Source organism: Electrona antarctica, assembly GCF_951216825.1.
Source record: "Electrona antarctica genome assembly, chromosome: 11".
Classification (NCBI taxonomy): domain Eukaryota; kingdom Metazoa; phylum Chordata; class Actinopteri; order Myctophiformes; family Myctophidae; genus Electrona; species Electrona antarctica.
Window position 1 is genome coordinate 25,994,933 of NC_136792.1, and position 12,101 is coordinate 26,007,033.

Sequence of the window (12,101 nt, forward strand, 5' to 3'; positions counted from 1 at the left end):
ACAAAAAAATGTTTTCCTTTCACGGAGCTCTGAATCAGTCTTGGGAGATTAGAGCAACACAGACATGCCTTTCATTTTCCTCTACTGTCAAACAGAGAAACCTACTGAGAAAAGGGATGGAGATGAAAAGAGGCTGATGGTGAAAAGTCAGAACGTGGGTACCAGAGAGAGAGAGAGAGAGAGAGAGAGAGAGCAAAGACAAAACAGACAGATGACAGAACTCAACCCTGCTTCTTGATCTTGTCGCCATAATAGCTGGCGTCAAAAATTGTTAATTATTAACCACATCACTGTGGGAGCTTGTGGTGCCACAGTTCCCCCTAACCCCCCACCACCCTCCCCCCCCCCCCCCCCCCACCACCCTGCACGCGCACACACCCACCCACCCACACACACACACACACACACCTAGCACCATGGTTACTGTCAATCTTCAAAGTATCATCCAATAAATTATTCAAATTGACAACATACACATTCTAAATAATTCCATGTTTATTTACATTTGCAGTGTATGTGAATATCAGTCACTGACAGAAAATGAGGCAAATATTGTACTTTTACTCCACAACAATTATTTGAAAACGTTTTTTTTTTTTTTTTGCAATTGCAAATATATTTTACTTCACACTGTGGTATAGTGGCAAAGTATTAAAACATTTTAGATTAGACTGTTTTGTAGTCATTTGTGCTGATGAGCTGGAATGTGTCTGAACCAGGGGTCATTGCAATGCCGGCTTGTGGTGGACATTGTGGTCAAAATTCCATTTTTGCCACGGACATACAAAATGAGCAGATAATAATATCACCAGAAACACACAAAGAGCTAGTCCTAAATGACCAACAGGTCTTTAACTCTGAGAGTGTAAAATGGAACCAAATGGACCCTTAGGCTATGGGTCCCATATGGTTCCATTTCTACACTCTCAGAGTTAAGGGGGTCCTTGCAGATAAAACATTTGAGAACCACTGGACTCTAGTCAGTGTCCATAAGTGTCATATTCTGATGAAAACCTGACTGACATTCAGTAATTGGGTCTTACTGTATATGATCAAAGTGAGAACATTGATATGGTGTGTAATAAAAAGAAAATCAAACAGCCACGGACAAGACCAACCCACCAAGCATTTTTGTAGTCTAATAGACGTCTAAATGGCAAAAAAAAAGGTCTAAAAACTGGGGTAAAAATAGTCTAAAAATGAAAGTTTTTTTAGCAGTCTAGGCTTAGATTAGACGGTGAAACAACGTCGTTTCAAACGTTTCAAACGTTAGATTGGCCGTTGAAACAACGTCGTTTCAACGGTTTCAACGGTTGAAACGACGTTGTTTCAACGTCTATTTTTACCCCATTTTTAGACGGTCATTTAGACGTCTAAAAGCCGAAGATTGCTCAGTGGGAAGTGTTTGCCACGGACACATTTGTCAGTGTATGGACATGTTGATGACCCCTGGTCTGAACTCTTTAGAATCTAATTCAACAGCTCATCGATTTCATTCTCCATGTGGTCAGTGTGCTGGATCTAAAGTTTAGATCCAGCACACTGACCACATGGAGAATGAAATCGACGAGCTGTTACAGGAATTTGCGGGAGAGAGAGAGAGAGAGAGAGAGAGAGACTTTTTTGACTTTTTATAAAACCCTTTATTTACCATTTACCATTAGGGTTCAGCCAGTAGCATGCTGCTGCTGCCTCTGAACCCCCTCTATACACCGAGTCCTCCACACCCAGCCCGTCTCTGGACACAACACAACAGTACAGTCTCCTCTCCCCTCCCGTCTCTGGACACAACACAACAGTACAGTTTCCTCTCCCCTCCTGTGCATGATTCTCAAGCTCAGTGTCCTCCATAGACAGTCTTTCGATGCGCAGTTCTTAGAAACAACCCACATGGTAAACTGATATCAGCCCCAGCAGATCAGCTACTGCTCCTGCATCCACCGAGCTTCCGGTAGGTCCATCCTGGCCCTTCCAACCAGAGGCCCGTCTGAGAATCAGAGCCTACAAGTAGCAGGCTCCACCATTGTCCAGCCAACCAAAACCAGGACGGCTGTATCATTGTCCAGTTAATCTTCATGTTCATTAAAGACAAAACCAAATGCAAAAGAGGACCCAGCACACAGAAGGAATCCAACAGCACCACCACCATCACACTAGCCACTTTTCAATTTCCAATTTCGCAACAACCCTCTGCACCAATTTATTCACTCCGAAAACCTCTTGCATGGTAAAACATACTCCTTCTGTTAACTTCATGTCTTGCCTGGTAGTCTAAGTACACAGAGGTCATCTCGCCGGTCAAAAAGGTCAACTTTTCACTTAAACGATGACAATTTATTAAACAAATGGACCGCTACTATACTCTTCATCGGAATCTGTTGATTCTCCAAACTGACCCCACTCATTATCAGTACTACTGTCATCTGAAGAGCCCCGAGGTGGGAGCTGATGGGGAAATGGGGGAGGGTATGACGCACTGGTAAGGTAGTTTGTCCTTTCAAGGTGAAGATTCAGTGAGTCGTCATCAGGTAGAAGACGGAGTGTAATTTATTTTCTCAAGTTTGTGCCACTTTGAAGCTCTGTCCTTCCCACAGGTAATATCTGCACTCTTGCCATAGACGATGGAGAGGACAAATCACTTCATGTCTGCTCTGACATCATCTTCTACCTCCAGACTCTCACCCACTCGTCTCAGGAGCTCTCTTGCCTCAGGATCACCTTCACCAACACTTTCTTCTTTCCGTGCCCATATAACCCTTAGGTGTGGTCACTGCTAGGGTTGGGTGACGATACAAAGCAGGACAGTTGGTGCCCTGGACAGGATTATAATCTAGCTGTTCAGAATGTGGTAAGCATCTTCTGTGAGAACTCTGGAGATTTAAAACAGGAACTTTATACTACAACATTACCCAAAAGGCCCAGGGTCACTGACCCTGTCTCACTGTATGTGTTGCAGGGTGAATCCCAAACAGACAAAGGGAACTTGTGGAGGATACTGTTATTAAAATACAAGCAAAATGCAGGTAAGATGAGAGGTATAACCAAACCATTAGATCAGTAGCCTGGAAGAGCCCTGTGCTTCTCTGGGAATAGATGGGTGGGTCAAACCAGAGCCATTGAAGAAGAGTTACGACATCTCCTCTCACTTCATGGGGCCAGTCCAATGGCGGCTCTTCTATAATAGCCTTCTATTGGCAAAGAGCATGGCTAGGTGTGACAAAGTCTTGGACTGGAAGTTGGCAAAATGCACTGGACTCAGGCAACAGCCCAGCTTTAATGATCTTAAATCACTTCATTTTAATTATTTTTTTAGTAATAGTACAATACTTTAAAACAAGTCATGTAGCACACATGCCTAAAATTGCTGATATTTGCGCCGCTCTCGTTGAAAACAATGTATTTCAAACTCCAGCTTGTCACACTCCAGCTCTGCTCGACTAGTGCTCAAGCGCTGTTTTCTGCCCCCTCAATGGCGCCACTCTCCTGGATCAAACTAGCGCTGGAAACCGACGCCAACTTCCTATTTGTTCACCAACATTTGTGCCTGTGAGGGGTGCAGGTGCAGGGGTACAGTGGCACTGAAATTACCATGATTTTTAGGTATGCAAAGGACATACACGCACGCACGCACGCACGCACGCACGCACGCACGCACGCACGCACGCACGCACGCACGCACGCACGCACGCACACACACACACACACACACACACACACACACACACACACACACACACACACACACACACACAAATGCGCACACACAAATTCAATCACAGAGATTTAATCACAGAGATTTGCATAGAATGGCAGAACAGGCACCAGTGGAGTCACAGACGTTGGCAGCTAGGTCACCAGTTCCAGCATAACCAGACTCTGGCAGCTAGGTCACCAGTTCCAGCGTAACTAGCAATCAACACCACAAATGTAACGTGTCAGATTGTCACTGTCCGACAATCGCTTTGTGAGTCCTTTGTGAGTGGAAGAACATCATTTTGACAGGTCTGTAGCAGTCTTCATACACATTAATTGTCGAGCTGTTGTGGGATTTGGGGTCTGTTGTCACATATCTTTAGCTGCTTATATCTCGGAATTGAACCTCAGCTTTGGTGACATGAGAAAAACTATGGAGTAGGGCGAAGAAGATGGTCTGCTTTGATATGCCTTGATCAATATAGTACCTCACAAGAATTCACTTCAAAGGTAGGTACATTGTACAGTATCAAAATTGTGCAATTAATTTACACAATTTGCTAGCTATTACATTTTACAACAGAAACAGAAAACTACATTTCGGGTTTTTTCCAGCACAGGAACAGTATAAGTCCTGCTATATCCACGGTGGTAATGCAGCAACCTCGCACTAAGGTAAGACAGGATGATGAAGCTAGCCTGTTATTGTAAAAATACAGTTGGGAAATCTTGGCGTCAATCAACTGTAGTCTTAGAGCCAAATAATGCTATTTAATCTTTCTCTACCTCGTTTTTCTTCTTCTTCTATTCTACTGTTAACTCTTGTTATCTTTATCCCTGCTGATTTATCTCTCCTTGCGTCTATCTGTTTCACTCTATTGCTCTTTAATTGGCCCATCCCATATGTCTCCGTATTTTTTATTCCTTTTTCTTTCTCGGAGGACTTTCTCAACCTCTCTCCATCCTGTCTCTTCTGCACTGCCTCACCATCTCTCTCTCTCTCTCTCTCTCTCTCTCGCACGCAAGCACGCACGCACGCACGCACGCACACACGCACGCACGCACGCACGCACACACGCACACACACACACACACAGGGCCGTCACCTCCTATGGGCAACCCGTTTGCCTAGCCCTAGGGCAACCAATCAAACAAACAAACAAACACAACAATCTTTTATTATTATGTAGCCTATATAGCCTCGCGTAGTGAAATGCTACTAATATCACTGTGTGGATATTAGTCTCGTCCCTCTCAGTGTTATTATTATTATTATTATTATTTTACAATGTCCCGCCCCATATTTTAATACTGGGCCCTGGTTGGTTATAGCCTGGTTCCAGACGAATCTGTTTGGCTCGTCACCACTTTGGCCGTGAAGTCCTCCCACAATTGAGAGGGGCACTTATGTTTAGACAAAAGAAAAGTCAGATCTACAAAAGAGAAAATAAAAGCATACTACGGATAAAGCTTGCCTAGTTCACAAATTGTGCTAGGCTCGGCCCTGGTCCCTCACACTCTTCAGTGCCTGTTGCAATGCTTGGAACCTGGGCCACTCACAGTGACATGAATGAACCTGGGCCACTCCCAGTGACATGAATGTTGTTATTGTAGCGCATCAGTGATCACGTGCCCTATGGCAGCCGACGATAACGGCCAGGCGTAGCAATGATGACTCCATGGCTTCATTCTAGCCAACACCATGGCACTCCTATAAAGATTCCTGAGCACCATGTCAGTGACTAATATGAAAAGCTTTGGCCCTGTGGCAAGAACCAGTGGCATTTACATGTACACAAAGGATACCTGGCACCGTTGTAGAGCAGCTGTCTGTATAATAGCCTACAGGAAACAACGGCTGAAAATTCTGGGCTCCACGTTTATTTTGCAGGAAAATATTCTGGTGAGTGAAGGTGAAACATAAAACTTCATGACACTGTATTCACTCTTTTTTATCGGAATGGCGGTGCATGTGTCGGAATGCCACTCTGTCCCCGAAAACATTATTCCAACCAGTTCTTTTCCCCTCTATCAGGAGCCCCGGCTGGCCAGTGGGAGGCAGTATAGAGACCAGGATTACTGCATTTCTTTACTGCAACATGCAACCTCCACACAGGCCCTTTCACTATGGGCGCTGGTGATGTGGACTGGAGGACAGAACACACCCCCAGGGCCCACAGCGTCCCCAGCTGGAATCAAACCCAGAACCTTAGCTGTGAGGCGACTGTGCCACCGTGCCCCCGTGTAAGATTGTATTCTCAAATGTTAAGCAGGTGTGAATCAAGTATGACTGAAAATCTCCAAATGTCAGTTGTTTAAAAAAAATCTTATGACTGTAAAAAATCTAAAATGTGTCCCACTGTACACTCCATTAAACATTATTATAATGGCTGACAAGACTCATTGACTGTGATCTAGATTAGTCCCTGGTTTGTACAGTTTGACTTACCACAGATGATTCTAGAGCAAATTTAATATTTGACATTGGCAACTTGAATATGTCATTGATAGATAGTTACATAACCCCCCCTTGTTCCACCTCAGCAGCCAGTTAGTGTGCCCTATTACTGCTCAGGATGCATGAAGAGAGACAGCATTGTCTTTGTTTGAGAAACAGAGCTTTCCCTGTTCCCTGATTTCCCAGAGGAGCAGATCAAATCAAATATATATACCTTAATTCCTAGATGTAAACATGGTCAAGATTCTACTGCAAGCTGGTGTGCATGTGAGTGTGAGACTGCTATAGGCTAGGAGTGCTGACGAATAATCTGTATTCATGAGATGCAGCGACGAGAGCTATAGGACAGGATGAGAACCAAATTGAGAAAAAGAGAGAGAGCTACATGAGGGAGGCAGAAAGTGAGCAGAAGAGTTGGAGAGAAATGAATTAAGAGACACGAGTTGAAGATGGAGCGACACAAAGAGAGATACAATTCAAATTAAACCACGTTTTGACCTCATCCTCTACATAATGAACTCCCATCCCTCCTTTGCAGCAAAATGCATCAATAACATGCATGTTGCTGCCGTCTAGAATGTGATATTAGCCAGCTGAGGTCGCTGTGAGGCAGTACGGCAGTTGATACAAAATAAATAATATAAAACGGGTCAAAGATAGGGATAATGAAGTGTCAACTACATCCAGCCTCAGTGTCAAATGTTACATTGCAGAAGACACAGGTACCATAGATACCAGGTGTGATTTCAGCATGGTGGCATATGAAGCCATGTACTGTAAAAATGCATGATCTGTGTCGTAATCCGCAATTGAAAATGACTGTCTTGACGCAGGATATATTAACACTTCCTTGGGCTGGGGTTCGAAATGTCTTCAAGACTATGATGAATAGATAATACCATAGCTATTTCTCATCTATTGAATTCTGACACTATTACTGTAAATGCATTCATTCTCTACTGTTCTCTAGCCCCGGGGATTGAGAGTAGTGTAGGTTTTTATTCAAGATGTGCAATCCATTATAATGCAGTAAAAGCTACAGTAGCAGTAGTCTGGGTCTTCAGGACCAGATAAGGATTCAACAAAGCATGGATGTGTGCCAAATATAAAACACAACACACACTACTCTGCAGAGCCTGTCCTGGGCTTCCACTGATAGGACTGAACAGTAGTCAACAGGTGGTTCTCAAATGTTGTAATGTCAAGGACCCCGAAATTAAACTGTATACAGCTTACCATCTGAAAAGATTTTGTGACAGAGACCAAGGGACCCTGTACAAGATTTGTGTTGTTAAAATATACTGTGTGTGTGTGTGTGTGTGTGTGTGTGTGTGTGTGTGTGTGTGTGTGTGTGTGTGTGTGTGTGTGTGTGTGTGTGTGTGTGTGTTTGTATATATTCCACATTTATTTCAAATCTTCAAAATAGTGGAGCTACAAGCATCACGATGCACTGTAAGTTTGTAGATCAGCTATTTTCACATAGCTGGTGTCAATAGAGCGTCGCAGTCCCGCCCTCTTTCATGACGACGCCAGGCCCAGGAAATGATTCCCAATGCATTTTTCCCATAGACATTTCAAAAAGTATTTATTTAAAGACGGTTACACCGCGGACAAAGCCAACTCGAGTCGTGACAACTCATGACAACAAACACAATATTTTGGACCAAACAAATAATTACAAAGAAGAAAAACAACATTAAAAGTGTTGTAACCTGCCGTTTTTAAACGTCTTTAAATAAATACTTTTTGAAATGTCTATGAGGAAAATGAACGGAGAATCATGTCCTGGGCCCTGGTAGGGGGCGGGACTGCGACGCTCTATAGGGTTAAAGTGGTTTAACTGATTTTCATGCTACATTAACTAATGTTGCTGCAAGGACCCCTGGGGGTCCCCGAGAACCAGGCAACTAATCAGGGAAGGCCAGGGGGACACCAAAAGCAGTAGGGCATATCCTGCAATCTACCAATTAGAATAGTTATATATCTTTGATTATGGTTCATTCACTACGAGCACATTCAGCATTATGATAATCCACACTGTCCACACATATTTTAAGACATATTAAAATCCAATAGTTTGCAGCTATACGACCAGCGACCACACATCTAGTTGGTTGGTCTTCTGTCCGTCCAAAATGTCCAAGTGCAAACAGAGAGCTGATCGTATATCACCTCATTGTAGGTTGTTGTTGTGTAGATGTGTTGCTTGCAATCAAAGGTCACCATCCTGGCGGCTGTGGCTCGATCAGGAGGTAGAGGAGGTAGAGCAGGTCGTCCAATGATCCCTGGGTTGGCGGTTCGAATCCCGGCTCCTCCTGTCCACATGTCGAAGTGTCCTTGGGCAAGACACTGAACACTACATTGCCTCCAATGAGTTGGTCGGTGTGAGCTTGCCACCATTGGTGTATGAATGTGGGAAGTGAGAAGGCTGGTGTCGACTGTTCGCTGCTTCACCTCCCAATGTATGAATGAATGAACCATTGTAAAGCGCTTTGAGCACTTGGAAAAGCGCTATAAAAATGCAATTCATTATCCTAAAAACAAACCCATTCTATTTACACAACAGTATTAGCTCACATGTACAAATTAATGTGTGTAAAAAGTACAGTACATGTATATGGAAAATCATGCAACACAGCATTCTTTATAATAAGGGAAATTAGTAGAACTTTTAAAGTGCTGCAAGTGATATTTTCTGAAATATTTATGGTTAATCTAGCCTCCGGTACCTCAAAAATGTATTAACCCAAAATAAGTCACTGTGCATAGTAACTCAAATAACAAAACAAACTGTCCCTTAAAGTGCTCCGCTAGCAGTTGTTTTGAGGTATTGTACATTAGCATATTGCAGAGGGAAGGAAACTTACCCTGAAAATTCCAAAATGGCTACGCCTGACAATAATTTCAAGGTTCCTTTGGAGACAAAACATCTGAAAGTTTTGCTCATTTGGATTCACTGACTTTCCACACTTCTTCAAATCCCTGTTCCACATCTCCATGTCCCACACCCGTCTGGTTGCCCCATTCTCCCTGCTACCTTCTTCGCACACACCCTTGGTAGCCCCCTATTCTTGTTGGTAACATTATGTTCATCCTGGTTGATGCAGTACTGCATTCTGGTGTAGCACAGTGGCCAGGGACATCTGTAGAGCAGGCTTCAGGGTCCAGCATTCACAGCTGTATAGGAGAACAGAGGACTGCAAAGAAGCTGAGCTTAATATGGGGGGACATACTGCGAAAGATCAGACAGGACACTGGAGACACTTTCACCTGATTTCCTGAGTATTGAAAGAGAATGGAACATAACCCACTGCGTGATAACAAAGGGAATATTGGTTAGAATGTGGTTGAATATTTAATAGATATTTTTTTAATCCAGTTTAAATCAGATATTGCAATTTCATTTCAATTGTCTGCATTACAGTTTGGTTATAGTATGACGAATTACTGACGCAGGTACAGGACATTTATATCTTTTTAATTCTTTAGTATAACTCAGACATACCATTGTATGGTTCTGAGAACTAGGATAGTTTGTCTGGAAGCTAGCTACAGTGGAAAGAAATATTGTCGCATGCGGCGTGCTGACGCTACACTGCCACTAGGCGGACAGTACACAGTCATCAAGGCCATGCCATTCAGAGCACAAACTCCTCGATAGCTGTTGCTGTCTGGTGTCATCACCGTGCCTCATCATCAAATGTCCACCTCAATGTCGTTCAGTTACGCCCTCCCACGTCAAAGAGGCCGGCCTCCAATGATGGTCTATATACAGGGGGCAGGTGATGAGCATTTCCGCAGTCTGCTCAAGCTCCCTGCATTTGCATGCACCACCGTCTGCCAGGCCCAGGCTCCACTTCTTCATCAATGTTTTGAAGCAGCCAACCTCAGTACGCAGTCGGTTCTGCAGAGTACGTGACGTCACACTGATAAGCACCAGCATGCGCAAGAATGATTAGGATTTTTATTCTGATCTCTCGCCTTTGAAATATAATAATCCTTGGTTTCTGTTGTGTGTGAACAATAATAGCAATTCAAAGCAGTTGTCCTCAAAACCACACCTCTAGTCGCTGTCAAAAGAACGGGAGGAGCTCCGTCCCACGATGGTGTCGCGCGCACAGATCTCTAACTCTAAGCTCACAACAGTCGCATCAGAGATGCGATGTGAGCTTGTATATCAGCTGTTCCCTACGCGCTCCCCAAAACAACAGGTTTGGAGATATGTTGGGAATAGATTACATGAAACACCTGTGCAACCGCCAACCAGTCTCAATGTTTGTAAACAAATAATTGGTCTATTGCCCGGCATGGCAAGTCTTCTCCTTTGACGCCATCTCCTGGGTCCCAGACGTAGCAGTGACTTTGTGTGGGCCCAGCTGACTCCCTGCACTCTTGCCCCCAGGATGCAAGTGGTGTCATCCTTTCACCCCCCTTTAGTCTGTACATCTTCGTTGAAGAAATTATGTAATGAAATATTAACTGAACACAAAGTGAGCCGTGTTGCCTGGGTTCCTCTTAACTGTTTGTTCAAATCAGTAGATTCAATAATTATGCCATTTATTTGGGGGTTTAAAGCTCATAGAATATCGAAGACGCACCTTGAGTTGGGTGGATTAGGTTTACCATGTTTTTTGCATTATTATTGGGCAGCGAATGTAAGGACCCTTGCATATTGGCAGGATGGCTACAAAGTGGAGGTCTCCACTGACACCCCTTCATGGAGTTCCATTGAAAAGAAAGATATTACAAATTCTTCTCTCCCAGCACTCCTCTGTTTGTTTTCCCTTCTGTCTGTCTTTATTTGAAAAACGTAATACAAATATTAAAACAACTGTTTGTTCCATTATGAAAGACAAGCCATACCGGTACATTCCTATTTCTCTCTATAACTCAGTGAATGTTACAGCTCTTTCATAACTGTCAATCCCCCCTCCGTTTAATATGCTTAAACCAAGATGCTGATATTAACAGGCTGGCTGGCTCTGTCCCCAAAGACCTTCAGAACAATGCAGATAGGTGTGTGTGTGTGTGTGTGTGTGTGTGTGTGTGTGTGTGTGTGTGTGTGTGTGTGGTGTGTGTGTTTCTGTGGCTCTCTGAAAGGTTATTATAGAAACCATCGGTCCATCAATTAACCAGCACTGTGTAATATAATTGAAACACCAGGCTTTATTTGCCTGTGCGTGCATGCGTGCGTGCAAAAATGTAATGCACTCTTGCACGTTTCAACTGCCATTTTTCAAATGTGCAATAATGAAAATGCATGATACCTTAGAGGTAATACAGCAAATAAACCAGATGTTGTTGATGAGGACATTAGAGAAGTGTCCATTTAGGACATTTTGAGGCATTCCCTACCAAGGTGATAAAGTACCAAAGCCTTAAGGATGCTTTTATACAGCTTGGTTACAAATGTAAACTGCTTGTGTTCATATTTGGAAGCCTCTGCAATGTCCATAAATTAGTTGTGAGAGGCCTGCAGATTGCAGGAATGCCCGAGCCGAGAGCTAAGGCATTGGCATTTTGTTCAGCGTCTGTGTTAATTGGTAGTCACCATATAAATGGAGGAGGCGATGCTCAGCTGTATCCGTGATCTGTATCCTGAAATACTTGTTGTTGAGCTTCCCAAGCCTGTGCTGTGCATCTACTACTGTTTGTGTTCAAGAATGTCTTGCTATATGTGTATGCTACTGTATGTTCGTATGTGCATTTGTCGCGTTGCGTGCATATGTTTATGTGTGTGCGTGTGTTCGTGCATGCACATGTCTGTGTGTCAGCAAGTGGGGAACAAAACAAACCAGGTAGTAGAAGTCAATCAAGTCATGACTATAGAGATCATGTGTACCGATTTGTGTGATGTTTTTCAATATATCGGGCACCTAGTGGCCAGCGGAGTAACTAAACGTCATTAGCCCCCCCACGCAGGCTGGTCAGCGGAGGCCCCCAACAGCAC